At 45.3% G+C, this 19,995-nt stretch overlaps 1 long non-coding RNA gene across 1 annotated transcript; it reads right to left on the minus strand.

The window, feature by feature from the left end:
- Positions 1-10,714: 10,714 nt before the first annotated feature.
- On the minus strand, positions 10,715-19,993 carry LOC128114769 (uncharacterized). Its single transcript, XR_008219893.1, has 4 exons — positions 19,884-19,993; positions 18,796-19,088; positions 13,572-13,687; positions 10,715-11,320 (listed from the first exon to the last, which is right to left on the minus strand). It is a non-coding gene; the product is annotated as an uncharacterized LOC128114769 (long non-coding RNA).
- Positions 19,994-19,995: the final 2 nt, after the last annotated feature.

The following is a 19,995-nucleotide window of genomic DNA, read 5'->3' on the forward strand; positions in this document are numbered from 1 at the left end:
AGGCTGACCTCCCATAAATATCAACCATCCATGGTATGTCAAGTTGCAGTGAGACTAGGCACCTCCTCTCCTACTAAGGCTGGATCAAGCAGCCTGGTAGGAGGAAATGGTCCCAAAAGCAGGCAACAGAGTCAGAGATATTCCCTGCTTCCACTGTTAGGAAGATACTGTGTTCTTGGGTGTCATTTTCACAATTTTAAGATGATTGCCACCTTCATCTGGAATTTAAATGGAAATATTTCAAAACTCGATTTTGCTTTTCTTTAAAAAAACTTTTTTGAACTTCTCTTTTACATTGCTGTTAAAGCATGACTATTGATTTAAACATTCCAAAATTCCTTCTTATTGTTTTAAAATCTACTAAAATCGGCATGTATTCTGCATACCCCGTCCTCACAAGATGAACAAACACTACAGGTCTTCAAGAGTGACTAGAATTCCTTAGTACATACACCTTTACTTTTATGTGAATACCTTTTGAACTCCTGGTCCCTTTCTATTACCTGTTTTTACATTTCACTTAATTATGCTAAACTTAAGACATACCTCCAGATGATTTGATCTATTAATTTGAGATGAAACCGTGTCAAAGTGAATTGTGTATAATTTAATATGGACAATAGTCTATAGTGTTTTAATTTTACTCAGTTGCAAATTTGAACATATTCAAATTCTTAAGCATATTTTGCCCAAAGCTATTTTCAGTATTGAAATCAATTATTCAATGAACTAAATGATATGATCTCTACAACATATGAGAAAGGAAGTCTGCAAGAGCACTGTTACTTAAACTTTCCAAAACCTAAGATTGACAGTTCATGCTGTAAGTCACTATTTGGGAGCTTGAGGCAGCTGATTTGCAAAGACATTGGAAGTCATTAAGGCCTATGAGGTGAATTCTAGGCCTGTCCAATTTATAAAGTGAGACACTGTCTTAAAGACAAAAATAATAAAAAGATATCTTAGAAGAGTTTTACATGTGTGATAACTATATAAAATATTTACTGTTAAAATAGTTTATGTCTTTATGTAATAGTGATCTGTAGGCAGTGTTTTTAGCTACAGCCAGAGGGCTGGTACCTAGAGGTGGGGGTGGAGCAGTCAAGTAGCCTGCATGCAAACAGCAAACAGAGGTGGTGGGCAGCAGTGTAGTCTGCAACTTTTAAATGATTAGAAATCTGCGGGAATAAATGCATACTAATGAGCAGAACATGAAGTTAAGAAATTTTAAAAAGCGAATTATTTTTCTTAGGTGAGTATTTGGAATTTTCAGGTACATGGTTCTGGCAGATGGGAGAGGGGTGTTCCACAGCCAGGGGGAGAGGAAGAGCTCCCACACTGCTAAAAGTAGGCAGGTGGGGAAACAAACTATTGATAAGTAATACTTATCTGAGTCCATTTTGACTTGCGAGCGCTGAGGGATCCAAGTCTTCTGAAGCTTATAAGAACCTCCTTTAAGAGGCAAAAATTCCATATATGTTAGCATTATTATTGTTTGTGGCTATGATAATAGTGGTGGTAATTTGTCAGAGCCAGAATAGTAGTTATCAGAAACTTATTAATTAATGCAAAATTATGAACCCTTGGGGTATCAATACAACAGCAGAATAGCAAGAGAAAGAAATCCAAAGCATGTTTCATTTTCTTTATATATCTCAAAATCATCTTTGTTAAAAAGACTTTTGGGCCCCTCCATTGGTCTGTTAATAGGTCTTTCCACTTAATTAAAGGCTTAGGAGTAATTTTTGTAGTAAGGTGTCTAAGGGAGGGACTCATATTGTCCTCAGAGACATACATATGTTTTTTTATATACAGGATGTGAATGAGAATATGATGGGGAGATGAGTATTTAAAATTTTCATTTTGTGATTTAGATATTTCTATTTTAAAAGCCGGAAGGGCTCTTTGTACAATTTTTTGACCTTGAGGATTATAAGGAATGTCTGTGGATTGGAAATGTTAAAAGTTAAGCATCATTTATTAAATGCATTAAAAGTATAAACAGGGGCATTGTCTGTCTTTGAGGCCCTAGATATTCCTAAAATTGCAAAGCAATAAAACAAATGTTGTATTACATCTTTAAAAGTCCCTCTAGAATGGGCAGAAAAATAAATAACATGAAAATATGTATCCATGCACATATGAACAAAAGCTAGCTTTCCAAATATGACCATATATTGAGAATAAGTACATAAATTAAAAGGTTTGTCTTTAAGCCTTTTAAAAAATAGTAATTATTGCTATTAATACCACACTTTATGTGGAGATCCTTTATAGAAAAGGACTCTTTATGACAATCAATAATCAAGAGCTGGTGGCCAGTGGTGAATTAGGCAGGGGGTGATGCTCTCTGACATGTCTCCTGGCCATATTGGGGCGTGTGAATGAGAGTAATGTGCATGTAGGTCCAGAGAAAGGCACATTTGAGCTCCTTCCTCCATCTCTGCCACAATCTCTCCATCTGAGCCCAGCTTCCATTCCCTCGACGTGTCAAACCTACAGACTCGGGGTTCCCACATTCCATCAATGCCTGACCACTCTGCCCTATTTCCCTGATACAACTCCATCCACTCTGGGCTCCTACACCTCAAGACTAGGAATACCCTAAGGATAAGACACAGGTAGCCTCTGTACTCAGGCTTCCGTCTTCCAGACACACATCTCAAAATACCAGGGATGATGGGTTTTTGCTTTGAAAATAAATTTGGAGTTATTCCAAAGCCTTTGATAGACCCGTAAGTCCTGACAAGATCTGTCATGGGATTGTAAGGACATACATTCTATAGCATGGCTGTGGGGACAGCCAGACAGCCTGTCCGCACATCCTGGGTGTAGCCTGCACACGTCTTCAGGAGGGACCATGAAACTTGAGGTGAAAGAACAATGTCCTCAAGCTCAGCCACTTCCTGTACCCCTTTCCCATGTAGTTACCATCTCAGCCTTGGAGCTCTCACTGTTTAATGGACAGGACCAGCCCCTATGGTGGACAACTACCTTGATCTGGGGGTGATCTGCTTGCTACTGGACATGGCTACTGACCTTGAGTTGTCCATCTAGCTGAATGCTGCCAAGGTCTATGAAAGTAGGAGCTTGAGGTCAACTTGAGTGACTTCATGCCTCAGGAAAAGTAAAGAAGCCAAGTATGGTGACTTATTTTGGCTTATTGTTGGCTTGCTGTAAATTGCCTTTATTATATTTAACTATGTTCCCTGTATTCCTGATCTCTCCAAGACCATTATCAGGAAAGGGTGTTGGATTTTGCCAAAGGCCTTTTCAGCATCTAGTGAGATGATCATGTGGTTTTTTCTTTCAGTTTGTTTATATGGTGTATTACATTGACAAACTTTTGTATGTTGAACCTCCCTTGCATCTCTTGGATGAAGTCTAAATGATCATGGTGGATAATTGTTTTGATGTGTTCTTGGAGTCTGTTTGCCAATATTTTATTGAGTATTTTTGCATCAATGTTCATGAGGGAGATCAGTCTGTAGTTCTCTTTCTTTGTTGCATCTTTGTTTGGCTTGGGAGTCAGGGTAATTGTAGCCTCTTAGAAGAAGTTTGGTAATGTTACTTCTGTTTCTATTGTGTGGAACAATTTAGAGAGTATTGGTATTAACTCTTCTTTGAAGATCTGGTAGAATTCTGTGTTGAAACCATCTGTTCCTGGGCTTTTTTTTTGGTTGGGAGACAATTAATGACTGTTTCTATTTCCTTAGGGGTTATTGGTCTATTTATATAGTTGATCTGGTCTTGATTTAACTTAGGTATGTGGTACCTATCCAGAAAATTATCCATTTCTTTTAGGTTTTTCCAGTTTTGTGGAGTAGAGGTTTTTGAAGTATGACCTGATGATTCTCTGGATTTCCTCAGTATTAGTTGTTATGTCTCCCTTTTCATTTCTGGTTTTGCTAATTTGGATGCTCTCTCTCTGCCTTTTGGTTAGTTTGGATAAGCGCTTATCTATCTTGTTGATTTTGTCAAAGAACCAACTCTTTGTTTCATTGATTCTTTGTATTCTCTTTGTTTCTATTTTATTGATTTCAGCTCTCAATTTGATTATTTCCTGGCATCTATTCCTCCTGGGTGACTTTGCTGCTTCTTGTTCTAGGGCTTTCAGGTGTGCTGTTAAGTCACTAGTGTGAGATTTCTCCAACTTCTTTTTGTGGGCATTTAGTGCTAGGATATTTCCTCTTAGCACTGCTTTCATAGTGTTCCATAAGTATGTGGTATATCAATTTTCATTGATCTCTAGGAAGTCTTTAATTTCTTTCTTTATTTCTTCCTTGACCCATTGGTGATTCAGTTGAGCATTATCTCAGTTTCCATGAGATTGTAGGCTTTCTATAATTTTTGTTATTGCTGAAATCTAACTTTAAACCATGGTGGTCTGATAGAACACAGGAGGTTATTCCAATTTTTTGTATCTGTTGAGATTTGCTTTGTGACCGAGTATGTGGTCCATTTTAGAGAAGGTTCCATGGGGTGCTGAGAAGAAGGCATATTCTTTTTTGTTAGGATGGAATGTTCTGTAGATATCAATTAAGTCCATTTGAGTCATAACATCACATCAGTTAAGTCCCTTATTTCTCTGTTAAGTTTCGATTTTACAGATCTGTCCAGTGGTGAGAGTGGGATGTTGAAGTCTCCCACTATTAATGTGTGGGTTTTGGTGTGTGACTTAAGCTTTAGTAATGTTTCTTTTACATATGTGGGTGCCCTTGTGTTTGGGGCATAAATGTTCAGAATTGAAACTTCATCTTGGTGCATCTTTCCTGTGATGAGTATGTAATGTCCTTCTTGATCTCTTTTGATTGATTTTAGTTTGAAGTCTGTTTTGCTGGATATTAGGATGGCGACACCAGCTTGCTTCTTAAGACCATTTGAATGGAAACACTTTTCCCAGCCTTTTATTCTGAGATGGTGTCTATCTTTGAAATTAAAGTGTTTCATGTATGCAGCAGAAAGATGGATCCTGCTTTCATATCCTTTCTGTTAGCCTGTGTCTTTTTATAGGTGAAATAAGTCCATGATATTGAGGGATATTAATGACCAGTGATTGTTAGTTCCTGTTATCTTTTGGTGGCAGTGTGTGTGTACTTCTCTTCTTTGGGATTTTCTGCTGTGGGTTATCTATTGCCTGTGTTTTCATGGGTGTATCTGACTTCCTTAGGTTGGAATTTTCCTTCTAGTGCTTTCTGTAGGGCTGGATTTGTGGATAGGTATTGTTTAAATCTGGTTTTGTCTTGTAATGTCTTGTTCACTCCATCTATGATGATTGAAAGTTTTGCTGGGTATATTAGTCTAGGTTGGCATCCATGGTCTCTTAGTGTCTGCATTACATCTGTCCAGGTCCCTCTGGCTTTCAGAGTCTCCATTGAGAAATCAGTTATTATTCTGATGGGTTTGCCTTTATAAGTCACTTGGTCTTTTTCCTTTGATGCTCATAATATTCTTCCTTTATTCTGTATGTTTAGTTTTTAAATTATTACGTGGCAAGAGGACTTTTGGGGGGGGTCTAGTCTGTTTGGTGTTCTATTGGCTTCTTGTATCTTCATAGGTATTTCCTTCTTTAAGTTGGGAAAGTTTTCTTCTATGATCTTGTTGAATATATTTTCTGTGCCTTTGAGTTGGTATTCTCCTTCTATCTGTATTATTCTTATGTTTGGTCTTTTCATGGTGTCCCAGATTTCCTGGACATTTTGTGTTATGAGGTTTGGGCTTTAGTATTTTCTTTGAATGACAAATCCATTTCCTCTACTGTATCCTCTACACCAGAGATCCTCTCTTCCATCTCTTGTATTCTGTTAGTTATGCTTGCATCTGTGTTTCCTGTTCGTTTACTCAGATTTTCTACTTCCAGCATTCCCTCTGTTTATGTCTTCTTCATTATCTCTCTCTCCCTTTTCAGGTCTTCAACTGTTTCCCTCACCTGTTTCAATGTGTTTTCTTTAAGGGATTTATTGCTTTCTTCCAGTTTTTATTTGTCTTTTCCTCTATTTCTTTATAGATTTCTTCCAGTTTTTGTTTGACTTTTTCTCCATTTCTTTCTTGATTTCTTCCACTTTTTTGTTTGTCTTTTCTTCAATTTCATTTTTCAGTTTTTCTTGAAAGGTCTCTAGCATCTTCATGATGCCGTTCTTCTGCTTCTTCTACCTTGTGATGTTCAGGTCTTGCTGTTGGAGGAGGGCTAGGTTCTGGTGATGCTGTATTGCTCTTTATGCTGTTGTATGTACTTCTGCCTTGAAGTCTGCCCATCTCCTCGTCTAATATGTATAAGAGGTGCCTGTGTCTGAGCGAGTTGCTAGTGGTCCACTCTGTGCTTGTGGTGTCTGTGTCTCAGGGGGCCCTTCTGGGTCTAATCCTAGCTCTTAGTCTAATTGAAGCAGGTAGATTCTGTGTCTCAGAGAGCTGCTCTTGGGTCAACCCAAGCTAGCTGATTCTGTGACTCACGGATCTGTTCTTGGTCTTATCAGGGCTCTTGGTCCAGTCAGAGTTGATAGATTCTGTGTTTTGGGAAGCCTCTCATGGTTCAATGAGAGGTGGCAGATTCTACTTCTCAGAAAGCCACTCTCGGTCTAATGAGGGCTGTCAGATTCCAAGTCTGCTGAGGTTACTCTTGGTCTAATGACAGCTCTTTGTCCATGAGAGCTCTCTCTCTAGGCCCGATGAGAGCTTGGGGTTGGTTTCCAAGCCTCAGGAAGTGGCTGGGGTCTCTCGGGCAGATGGGTATGGGGGCAGGGTGTATAGATTGCAGGGTCTGCTGAGGGGTCTTGGTGAAGGGGGAGCCTTCCTGCAGGAGCCATGCCTGCTGGCCTGCAACTGGGGCCAAGTTGGACGGGTGTTGTGTGGTGACATAATCTCAACATTCCACAGGCTGAGGCAGGAGGATCGTTACCCATTCAAAGCCAGCCTGGGCTTCAAAGATAGTCCTTGCCTCAGAGAGGGTTTCAGCATGTTATGGAGACAGGAGGGCAGGTTTACCGGAAGAGATGACAGGAAGAAGCTAAAGCCTGCCTGCCCCACCCGGAAGAAATCAATCCACCACTCCTCTCCATGGCAGCGCAAAGATCTGTCTGACTCGTCTATGTTACCCAGTCCCAAGCACGGAGAGCCCTCCCTCACACAGTCTTCTCCACAGCGAACTGAGCCTGGAGTGGGAGCCCTGGAATCCTAGAACTACCCCTACCATGACATGAGTTTCCATGCAAACACTGTGCTCTGCCACCCCAGGGCCCAAAGGAGAGCACATCTGCACAAAGAGGGAGAAGATGGGTGCTGCAGGACACCCCTTTTCTCTTAGGGCAGGAGGTCCTGGTGGCTAGAGTTGCTGTTATACTGGCAATGTCCTGGGGACCAGCTATGGCCCTAACCTCACAGACGGTCCAGCACATCTGGAACAACAGATCCATTCTCTTACTCCAATTTTGAGCCATGCGCCTGAGCACCCCCAGCCTCCTAGCTCTGTGCTTCCCATCTCCAACTGTCTGTTCCTTAGTCCCCTCCTCAGTGGATCCTCCCGTGATGCAGACTGGGCCCTGATGATCATTTTACAGTATCCACACTGCTGGGCATATACAGACCATGTCAGCACCCCATGGATGCTAAGGCAAAGCTCACCCTCAGGAGGCTCTGTGCGGAGGAAGGAAAAGGAGACAGGGTCCACTTTTTTCATCTCACTCCTGATTCCTCCAGTTCAATAGGCCTTGGGGAACTGTGGCCCTTGTGGCCACTCCTGGATTTTACCGTCCCACCTCCCTGTATACCCGAAGCTCCCTGAGATGAGGAAAGGGAGGGGAGGCAAAGAGGGAAACTGCCAGGAGGTTCCAGCAGCCTCACCTCAGCCCTTTCCTAAACCCTTCCCAGTATAAGAGCCAGGTGCATCTCCTTAGCCTCAGCTCCATGCAAGGAGGTGTCACCTGCTTCCAAAACACCAAGCAGGCCTGGGACAGGGAAAGCTAGAACCCAGGAAGTGGATCCCAACCCCAAAAGTTGGCAGGGCTTCCCCTGTGCCTCTGAAGTCCACATGCAGCCCCATTCTTAGGACTCAGCTGTATGGGGCTATGATAGTGGGAGGGGCCCGGGAGGCCCTGCATGAGAATGATTGAGTGAAAAAAAGTCCCTTTGTTCCCTCACTCCCTGATGATCCAGGATTCCTCTGTCCCCAGTGTGCTGGCTACATGGACATCATCCTCTGAGTCACCCTTCCACACAGCAGCCAGGAGCACTTTCACGGAGCTTACAGTATTTTCCTGGAGCCCCCAGAACGGTCATCAACACCTATCATCCAGATCCACTCCTTTGAGAGAAAAACCCTATTTGTACAGTTCAGACTGTTTATACAGTCATTTGCTTTCTGCTCCTCCCCAGCAGCTACAGCACTCACAGAGCAGTCCCCAGAGTTGTTGAGCCAGTAAGGGACAGCTAGTGTGGGTCTACAATGCTCAGGAGGAAAACACAAATGCTTTCTTCCCCCTCTTTAAAAACAAAAGGAAACTTATAAGTGTGTGTGTGTGTGTGTGTGTGTGTGTGTGTGTGTGTGTGTACACATACTTCATGCAGAGTTGTGCTAGAATGAGTCTGAATGGCCAGTCTGTGGCTTCCCCAACTCCAGTGACAATCCATGTCCCCACGGGTTGACGCTCAGTGTGGTACCCAGAGAGATACGGGGGCAGTGGTCAGGGGGCATTTGGCAGCATGGATTGGACACAGAGCCTTGGATGGTCGGTCCAACCCTCAGCCCAGGACCCTTTCAACTTCCCTTTGGGCCCAGGATCTCTCCAGAAAGGTTCTGAGACCGAACAAAATGGAAGTGCCAGACTGGAGAAAAGGCTACTCGGGATCCCTGTCCTGGCTTGTGAAGCAACAGCCAAATGATCCCTTTCCTTCTTCAGTTGCTATGGTCATGGTTTTTCATCAAAGCACTAGTAACCCTAGCTAGAGCAGGGGTATATAAGATATTCTCCCTCACAGTTTTCTTGAGGAAACTTGTCTTACCACACATGAATCCAAACCAATTCAAGTTGGATGGCCGCTCCTTAACCCTGCACCCAGACATAAGTTGGAATGTGTCTGAGTGGAACACGTGCAAGTTTAATGTTTGTTAGGGAAGAAGTATATTCCACTGTTCAGAAGGGTCCATGTGTAGCTCAGTGCAGGTGAGGATCCCAGGTTACTAGGTTGCTTGGTATGTGTTCAGAGTACATGCAGCTAAGGTTCTGAGGCTGTCAGTGAAATATGATAACTGTGTGTGTGTGTGTGTGTGTGTGTGTGTGTGTTTGTGTGTGTGTGTGTGTGTGTGTGTAAAAGAGTCTTAGGTCACTGAACTCTTCCCTGTGCTTGCCTGCCTCAACATTGCTCAAAGTTTCAGAGGAAACAAGAATTCTTTCGACAATGATAGGACAAACACCATTCATGGGAAAGTTTGGAAAAGAATCTTCTTTCCTTGGCTTGTGCCCTGAGTACCTGAGTGAATCCGAAGTTGAATGTAATCGGATCATTAGTCTGATAGAGAAAATGTCAAGATGGAAAGGCATCAGGCTGGTGCTGAGAAACCAGCTGCAATTGTCAGGGATCAACATCACTAAAGAGAAACCTCCTGTGTTGTGCTGGGACATTATTCTGAGGGCAACCCACTGGAGGCTCCACCCTGTGATGGTCCAAATGCATTTGAAAGAAGAAAACTGAAACCTAAGGATTCCCTGATACTCTAAGTCAACTGCCCAGGGAAGTGTTTCCCCAGGGCCAGGACACAGAAGCTGATGCTCCCATGGTCCAGGGGAGTTGGCAGCAGAACTCAGCATCATCTCTGTGTGATGTTGGTTCTGCAAGCATGGAAGATGCAAGATTAGGGATTCAGAAGGCCTGCTCCATGTTTTGAGAGAGCAGCTCGGGCCAAGCAATGTGTGGCAGTGCTGGAACTGCCATGAGAATGCCCTGAGAGGACATCGTGTAAGGCCACAGGAAGAGGAACAAACACACTGGGGATCATAGCCTGATGCACAAAGCAAAAGTCCTAGGCCGAGGACAGGGGGAGCCTCCTGTGGCACACAGGTCACTGCCCCCTACATGCCCCTGCATCTAGTGGAGTCAGGCCGGTAGGGGGGGTCTACAGACCCATTCCTGCTGTGGCCATCAGACAAGTGGTTACTGGCAACAGATCCTCTGACTTGGGCTTCTGATAGGCCATTGTCAGGGCCTGCCTCCCCTTCCAGAACTGGGGATTGCCTAGTGCCCAGTTGAGAAGGACTGACATTAGGACGTGGAGCCAAAGTTCAGGTCGCATTCATAAGCTCCTCTGGCCCATACATGGCTTCCACTCTGCAACAGACACCTGAGCATGCAGGTGAGAAGAGGGTTATCAGATGCCCAGAATCCACAGCAAATCACACAGATAGTCGCAACTCACCAAGGAATGCACCTTCCAGGAATTTACAAAGAAGAAATAAACAACCGAAGCCAAAGGAACAAAGGACAGAGGAGAGGGACGCCCACCAAATGGTGCTTATGAACTAGCTGAGGAAAACAGTCCCATTTGGAGGAGAGGGTGGTTAGGGAGCAGTTGCCACCTCCCCACTGTGAATTCTGCTCTGGGACCACAGAGCTGGTGTGTTAATCTCCTTGCATCCATACAAACGTATGTCGGGGCAGTGTGAAGTTTGATACAAAAGCATGAATTTAGTTTAATAAACCTTTCTTTCTGAAACAAATGCTGGGGGGCAAGGAAACACAGTCTGCTGTACCCTATCTGGCCATCTCCAGTCAACACTTTGCTAGTCAACATTCTAGGAGGATGGGTCCCACGAACAAAGGGATGGCTTATCACTCTCCATACTCACTCACAAACATAATGAGTGGAAGAAGGAGGCTCTGTGTACAAGGGGATAGGAAGGCTCAACAGTGGAACAATCTTCTGTGATCTAGTGAGCCATCCTTCTGTGATCTAGTGAGTTCTCCTTCCCAGCTCGTGCCGGGAAGGGGAGTGGGGGGAGGGGGGCTAAACTCAACTTTGATCACTGTCTGCCTGGAGCAGACCCACATTAGACTTATGATACCACAAACATTTCTCAAAAACTTTGCCAAGATAGAGAATTACCATCCAAACTGTTCAAACAGTGAGTGTGGTATGACAAGAAGCTCTTTGGCGCTTCCTTGCCAACTCTCTTGGGGATTTCTTGGAGCATCAATTTTTATTCGGGGTGATTCCATGTGCTGTTCCGATCTTCACATGGGCTGTGTGACCCCCGCTGCCCTCAGAAAACTCAAGGAGCATCATGGCTCTCCAGAAAGCATTCCATGACGCCTGGCCACCGGGCCATTGCACCTGGGGAAAAAAAAAAAAAACAGCACAGCGTTACACATAGAGGCATGTTCTGCCAGACTTTGGGACACCTGCCTTCCCACCTGTATGCCTCCTGGCCCCATCAGACCTTTACTAGACTTAGGAGAGGGATCTGCCCCCAATAGCCCTGGCCCAGTTCTTGCGAATATCATAAAATACACCCACAACTCATTCTGCTCCTCATGGGCCACCCAAAAGCACTTGCTCTAAGCAGAAATCATGCAAACCCCGTAAGACATCACCTGGCTGGAAGGCATGCGCTGGCTCTGCTCTGTGACAGAATCGTGTGCTGGCATGCCAGATGAGGCTGGCATCACCTCCAGAGAACTGAAAGTGAAGAGCTCTATCCTTCCCAATTCTACTTCTGACATCAGAACAGGCTCTGGCTTAAGGGGACCCTGGGTGGTGTGATCCCCACAGTCCTAAATCTGTACATCACAGCCATTCCGAGAGATTGATGGAAATGTGACTAGTTCTGACAAGGCACTCTGTGCAGAGTTAGCCAGGAGGGAAACATCCTAACACCAGTAGCCTCATACAGCAGGTCACAGGGGACAACTGGAGAGGGCGTCACTGATACTAACCCAGCCCTGGCAGGACACATCTCACAGTGGATACACTAAGCACAAGACACAGAGCAAAGCAAAAAAAAATTAAAAACTTGGAAAACCAAATGCTGCGCACGGAGCCTCTGTCTACAATCACAGCCTTCCACAGGCTCAGGCAGAAGGACAGCTGGGATTTAGAAGCAGCCAGATTTATACAAAGACCTTATGTTATTTACCAAAACAAACAAACAAAAAACCACAAATCATAGGGCACAGTATCTGTTTCTATTTACATGGAATCCTACAGAATTCTTATGGGGTCATTTCCTCTGAGTTGAAGCACTCCCTCCAGGAAAGAGGAGGGAGGTGGACGAGACCCGGGAATGAAACAAGGGCACGTCTAGTCAAGCTGAAACTTTTAAGATTCACAAAGGTCCCTCCCCGAGGTTATATAAGCAGCAAGTGATTGCTGAAGGCAGGGCTTCTGACCAGTCAAGCTGCCTGGAGGAGACTCCCTCCCTGGTGAGCTAAGCTGCCTAGAGAGGACACTGGAGGAGACCCCCTCTCTGGTGAGCTAAGCTGCCTAGAGAGGACGCTGCCCTTGTCAAATTGCTTGCAAGAGAGTTCCAGGGTTCCAGCTTTCCTGAGGCATCACTCAGGCTGGGGTGGGTTTTGGTGAAGCCCAACCGCCTTTGGTCATGCCTGCTGTGTAGCCAACTGCTTACCTACACCCCAGTCAACTCACCCATTCACCGAGATGGACATTTTACGGTTATTTGTCATCTGTTCCCTACCTGGGGTGAGCAGGCATGTATTCCTATCACCCCCAGGCAGAGTGCCACACTCAGCAATGCAGCTAATCATTACAGAACAGAAGCACAACCCTAGTCCTGGAGTATCACAGACCTGGTGGGTGAGACGAGGAAGGCTCCATCATGACCTGGAAACATGGCCTTGGTTACCTTGAGTATAGGCAGGACAGGTGTCCGCTGAAATAGGATGAGCAGGAGCGATTCCCTCTCCACCAGAAGACCCTAGACAACACTTCCAACTTGTGGAGCTCTCCCCCAATTTGGAGATTTTTGACATCTTTTCTCCACCAGAAGACCTCAGAGCACGCCATACTCTGCCCCTGTCTGCAGTCTCTTGAAAAGCTTGGGCATCGTCTCTTAATCACAGAGGCCTGGACCACACTGGACAGTATCCATCTCTGTGTCTGAAATCCCTTGTGACGTTGGGCATTATCTGTCTACCACAGGACACTCTACTGCACCATACACCCAAGTCTCTGCAGTCTTCCCAGAAGCCCTGGTTGTCTATCTTAACAGTCCACGCCTTGACCTCTCTTAGCCTTTGCAAGCCCTTTCAAAACAACAATTTGGAACATTAAAAGGTAAAACCATTGTGCTTCTAAGAAACCAACAGCCTTTGTCTATGGAACAAATATGAAGAGGATTGTAAAGCCAAAAGACATCTGGCCGCTGACAAGCCTGCAGACTATGAGAGGTGTGGGATGCTCACGGGTGTTTTAAGGTTTGGGGTGTTCCTTTGTTGAGGAGTGTTAAGGTTTCCAGAAACACACATAAGGAAAGATACGGAACTACAAACTCTGAGAGAGTGAGTCTGCAAAGTATGCCCTAGCCTGCCTTGTGATCCACAGAAAGCCCAGGATTCTTCAGGCTTACCTATGGGGATGATGAATTTTAACAGCCTGCAGTGGAAGCTGCCTGCCCACTTCTTGGTCCTGGACTCTCCTCTTGGCATAAGCTCTGAGAGTGACTACCACACAGGCCAGTAGATCCTGCAGGTAAAGAAATTCCACAAACCACAGGTGAAAGGAAGGCACACAGCACACGGGTGGTACAGCCACTCTCTCCAGGACACAGTGGACTGTAAAAAAAAAAAAACAACCAAAAACACAAAACAAAAAAACAAACCAGTTCACCACCCCTGGGACTCAGCCTCCCACTCAAGAAAAGGATGGACAGATCCACCACCTCTAGGACCTATGAGACCTCCAGAGCCAAAGTGAAACTCCGTTTCTGTTAAGACTAGGCCCGGCTTTGCCACTGTGGGCTTCACACCAGTCTGATGCCAGAGTCTCAATCTGTCACACGCAGGCAGCCCCAGTTGGTCAGGACATGCAACTTGTGCTTCGGGCTTCAGCCACATGCCTGCTTCAGTTATCTCAGGTTTCGCTGAGATTTTCTTGATGTGAAAGCTTTTACTACCTCACCCTCACCTTTGTCCTTCTCTCCACCTTGGTCAGAGAGCAACCAGGAAGATCTTTGACCGCCCCCACTTCATTGGAAATAGAATCTTTTCTCACACAGTATATCCTGCTTACAGTTTTCCCTCCCTCCATTCCTCCCCATCGATTCCCATCTCCCCTTCGATCCAAATCCATTCCCTTTCTGTCCCTCACTAGAAATAGACAGGCTTCTAGGAGATAACAACCAAACGTGACGCAATACAATAAGATAATACAAAGCAAGAACCATCACATCCAAGTTGGACATGGCAAGCCAACAGAAGGAAAAGAGTCCTAAGAGCAGGCACCAGTGCCAGAGACCCACTCGTTCACGGATTCAAGAGTCCTATGAAAATACTAAACTGAAAGCTGTAATATATACACTGAGGACCCGGTGCACACCCACAGGCTCTGTCCTTGCTGCTTTAGTCTCTGTGAGTTCCTATTAGCTTTGCTCAGTTGATGAAGAGGGCCTTGTTTTCTTGGATTCCACCATCGCCTCTGGCTCTTACATAGTTTCATCCTCTTCCTCCCTGAGGTTCCCTGAGCTCTGAGGGGAGGGATTTAATAGAGACATCTTATTTAGAGCTGTGTGTTCCAAGTTCTCTCTCTCTGTCATGTCTGCCCGTGTGCTGTGGGATGTTCTGTATGTCAAATGTGTTGCTGATTAGTCAATAATTAAAACACTGATTGGCCATTGGCTAGGCAGGAAGTGTAGGCGGGACAAGGAGGAGAATAAAGCTGGGAAGTGGAAGACTGAGTCAGAGAGACACTGCCAGCTGCCACGATGAGAAACAGCATGTGAAGATGCCGGTAAGCCACGAGCCATGTGGCAAGGTATAGATTAATAGAAATGGATTAATTTAAGCTGTAAGAACAGTTAGCAAGAAGCCAGCCACGGCCATACAGTTTGTAACCAATATAAGTCTCTGTGTTTACTTGGTTGGGTCTGACGGCTGTGGGACTGGCAGGTGATAGAGATTTGTCCTGACTGTGGGCCAGGCAGGAAAACTCTACCTACAAATGGCGTCCAACGTGGTGGCAAGAGTTTCCACCTAAAAACTGAGAGAAAAGATTCTAAAATGGAGCTAAAAACAGCTTCCTAATTGTCTCTCTCAAATGAGCGGCAGCTGCTGGTTTGAGCTACTGGTGGGTTCCTAGAGTGTGTGCTCGACTTGCAGTATGGCGGGAATGAGGCCTCTGCAAGTGGCACATTAAGCTGCATGGTGGATTTAGACTTTGCTGGTACAAAGCAAAAAAAAGAGGTTTCTGGGCTGTACGCTGCTTGGATAAAAGCATAGACCCATGATAGCTCCCAGAGCTGGTGGTAAACGTAACCATGTTGGGAAGCTGAGGTGGGCGGAGCCAGCAGCCACAGCTGCTGCAGTTTAAAGCCACAGATTCACAATAAGACAGATTCAGATGTAATAGTTTACAATGTGTGTAAAAGATACGTAGGCTTGAAAGAGACAAAAAAGGTGATATATAGAGTTAAAGAAACAAATACATAGTTTTAAAAAATAAAGTCTTTAAAGAGACAGTAAAGGTAGTATAAAAAATAAGCCACGTAAAAATGGATATTACAAAGAGAATCTGGATTGTGTTGTCTTTGGGATTTTTTACTGCAGAAAAACATTTGATTGTAAAAGCTGTTGAGTTATGCCAAAATGTATATTTTAAAGGTATCTTGACTTCAAAATTTGAATATAAGGATATGTTACTTTGGAAAGGAGACTCTGCTTTTGTTTCCACAGAAAGCCAGAGGCTATGGATTTGCTCCAGATTAAGATACATCAGGTTTGACCAGCCAAGACCCCCTGAAAGGTCTCCGATGACACCATGGCCCAGATGATCCAACATCCAGAACGGTTTGAAGGCATCTGGCTCAGACGATACAGCCTCATGGACTATTCCATAATCCTAAAATTTTCTTTGTTTCCCCATAAGATACAGCGCCCCTCTCCAGCAGGAAGTAGTAAGAGAAGCTACGCCCAAATTCCAAAATTATATGTAATTTTACTTTGTTAAGGTTAAAACCTTCCTTTTTTTTTAAAAAAAAAAAGGGGGGAAGTGCTGTGGGATGTTCTGTATGTCAAATGTGTTGCTGATTAGTCAATAATTAAAACACTGATTGGCCATTGGCTAGGCAGGAAGTGTAGGCGGGACAAGGAGGAGAATAAAGCTGGGAAGTGGAAGGCTGAGTCAGAGAGACACTGCCAGCTGCCACGATGAGAAACAGCATGTGAAGATGCCGGTAAGCCACGAGCCATGTGGCAAGGTATAGATTAATAGAAATGGATTAATTTAAGCTGTAAGAACAGTTAGCAAGAAGCCAGCCACGGCCATACAGTTTGTAACCAATATAAGTCTCTGTGTTTACTTGGTTGGGTCTGACGGCTGTGGGACTGGCAGGTGATAGAGATTTGTCCTGACTGTGGGCCAGGCAGGAAAACTCTACCTACAGCCGTGGGTCTTTGTATTTCTTCCCATCAGCTGCAGGCAAAAGATTCCTTGAGGGCAGCTGAATAAGGCATTAGATCCTTGACTCTTAAAGATGAGCTAGTGGATTTGGTCATCCTTGTGTGGGCAACAGGAAGGAGAGAAGCCTGAAAGGCAGGCTTCAGGTTGCCCTGAAGCCATGAGGTAGTACAGCCAGCACCAATAGAGGCTGGCCTCAAGCCAGAATAAGAGGCCTGGGGCAAGGCATGCTCTAGTCTCCTGCCTGAGCACCAGAATGCCACTAGCTGACCAGGACCTTCCAAACTCAAAGAGCTCATTGTCACTGTGGTGATATATTGTAGACCCTAATAAACTTGCCTGAGGATCAGAGGACAGAGTCTAGCCACTACATTCGACCTAGAGGTCAGGCAGTGGTGTCACACACCTTTAATCCCAGCACTTGAGAGCTCATGCCTTTTCTTGGGAAGCACACACATCTTTAATCGCAGGAAGTAGTATGGCAGGGCAGAGAAAGGTGTATAAGGCATGAGGAAATAAGAACTCTCTCTTTAGACTGAGGATTTCTTACATAGAGGTAAGAACTAGTGGCTGGCTGTTCTGCTTCTTTGATCTTTCAGCTTTCACCCTGATATCTGGCTCTGGGTTTTTTTTTTTTTTTATTAAAAGACCATCTAAGATTCTAAAAACATCTGGCCATGTCATATGTGCTTCGACCTCTGTTTCTGCTCTCTTCTCATTCCTGAAGAACTTGAAATACTCCATTCTTAATAAAGGGAGTGAAGCTGCTGGGCCAATGTTGACACTCCCCAACACACACACACACACACACACACACACACACACACACACACACACACACACACACATACACACACAGACACACACACACACACACACACACACACACAGAGAGCTAGAGAGAGAGAGAGGGGGGAGAACGCTAGAGAGAGAGTAGGAGAGGGAGGGAGAAAGACAGAGGGAGGGGAAGAAAGACAGAGGGAGAGGGAGAGGAAGAGAGAGGGTGGAGGTAAATATGTGGACCTTGTGGTGCTTTAAATGAGAAAGTCTCCCAGAGCCCAGGTATTTGAGAATTTACCATTTGGTGGTGCTTTTGCAAGGGCTGGGGGTCGGGGGGTTATGGAATCTTTAGGAGGCAGAGGCTTGCTGGAGGAAGTGTATTCCTATGGGTGGGCTTTGAGAGCATATAGCCTTGGCCAATTACTAGTCCACGTTCCATGAGCCCTGCATGCAGGCAGAAATGTCATCAGTCACTTCTTGCTCTGGCGGGGAGGACATGAGCTGAAATGCAAGGAGCATTGGGACCAACTGGGCTGGGCGGGGGAGAGGAGGTATGTAGGCTTTGGGATGCATGTTCAACCCCAGACCTGGGGAGCGCTCATCTGCCTGGAAACTGGAGAAAGCAAGCTCCCAGAAGTGAGTTTTCAAATGACATGCTTGAAATACTGGAAGGTATTGAGAACATGAAAAAAATTAGGCAATATACGTTTCTTTTTAAAAAGAGGCAACTAGAAACTGCAAGAAATAAAAAGATGCATTATGTTCACAGAATATTAAGAAATGTAGGCGTTGGAGGAGGTGGGAATCAGGGGTGGGTTGTGGGGGAAGCTTTGGGGGCGGGAGGAGGGAGGACAGGGGAATCTGTGGTTGGTATGTAAAATGAATAGAAAATTTCTTAATAAAAATATGTATGAACATTAAAAAAAAAGAAATGCAGGCAGGCAAACACACTGGCCTTGCGAGATGCAAAGTTGCATAATTCTGTTGTCCTACAGACAAACAAATGCAAAAGTGCTAACCTGGAGACAAACTCCTGGCATTTGTACCCTGGAGGGCTGTGAGGGGCAGGGAGGGGCATGGCTAAGGAGACTGCCCTCCTCTGTTGCACAGGTACTCACAGATTAGGTAGCACAGTTGGGAGTATTGACATGTGCATGCAGGCACTGCCTCCCATTTTAACTCTTTCCTAACCGCCTTGTTTTTCATTCATGTGCACTTTTTCCCTAGGAGACATAAATAAGAAATATTCTGGAATAGTTGTGGGAACAATCTGCTCTGACAAGAGCAGTTCTGGGTTTCTCTGAACATTCCAGATTCAAGCAGATGGTGGCCACCCTAACAGAGCACCCGAGGACCTGAGTAGTTGCAGGACTAGCACAGTCTCTGTGAGGTGGACTCACCTGCATGGCTGGGACCCGCGAGTGCAGCAACGTCCATGGCTAAGGGGACAAGTTCAGGATCCATCCCAGAGTCCAGCTGGTGTCTAAGGCCCGGTTCCTCCATCGAGAGGAAATGTTCCTCGGAGGATGACAGTGTAAAGGGCATCATCCAAGAATCGTGGGCAGCCATAGAGGAATCAAGCATGCTGCTGCCAGTAGCCAGAGGGCAGAGGCCAGAGACGAAGTCCATGGATGTGAGGCTGGCAGGATGGTGACCTGGCCACTCCTGGTACCTCTCGCATTCATATAGTGACCTGGAAAACATAACCAAACAGTGTGCTTGGGATGGTAGAGGCCTGGGTGAGGTGGGCGGGTGTTAGGCAGGGACTCCAGGCGAGGTTGGCAGTATGGGCTGAAGCCAATGAAGCTGTGGAAGGTTGCAAATCACTACCACTAATCACCCTGCCTGCTCTTCAGCGAGGTTGCCGAGGGGCAGGCTCTGACAGGCCTGGAGTCACAGACACTTAAAATTGTCTATAGCATAGAACCAGAAAACAGAAAATGATTGACAAGACTCTAATATCCAATGAATAAATGATGGTTAGCATCAAAGGAACATTAGGCAGAAGCTGACAGCAATTTAATGAATATCCCATCAGGGCTAATGGACCTCAAGCCTGATCAGAGCTTCTGTTAAACATCCTCTCAACCTCTGCCCTAGCCTGCATGGCAGGCACTATCTCATCCCCATTGCATGGGTAAGAGCTCACATGAACCTGCCTGCGGTCACACTCCCGGGTATTGTCCAGCCTGGCACTGGCCCCATGATGAATCAGCAATGGGCTGCATGCAGAAGGCTCAGGCCTTGCCACAAGGGAGCAGAGTGCATGGGGAGTCCCAGACAGTGAGGTACATACAGGGTGCTGCTCACTCATGAAATAAAAACACCAACCCATGCTCAGAAAAAAAGAAAACAAAAGCAATCCACTATGTCAGGGCCTAGCACAGGCAGCCCCGCAGTTAAGGTTCAAATATACTCTGATCTGCACTCAAAGGGAGGAGGGGACTAATGAGGAAACGCCTGCCATGGCCTGAAGGAATGACATTACCTGAAAGCCAGTGCCTGTGAAGTGGTGTTGTCTCCAGAAAAGCCCACTGCTGGGGCCTGTGGCCCCTGAGATCCTTGAGGGGTCTCGGAGGGCTGTAGAGTCCCACTTCCTT

This window comes from Peromyscus californicus, unplaced genomic scaffold, assembly GCF_007827085.1.
Source record: "Peromyscus californicus insignis strain IS unplaced genomic scaffold, ASM782708v3 Scaffold_10__1_contigs__length_136768540, whole genome shotgun sequence".
NCBI classification, from domain to species: Eukaryota; Metazoa; Chordata; class Mammalia; order Rodentia; family Cricetidae; genus Peromyscus; species Peromyscus californicus.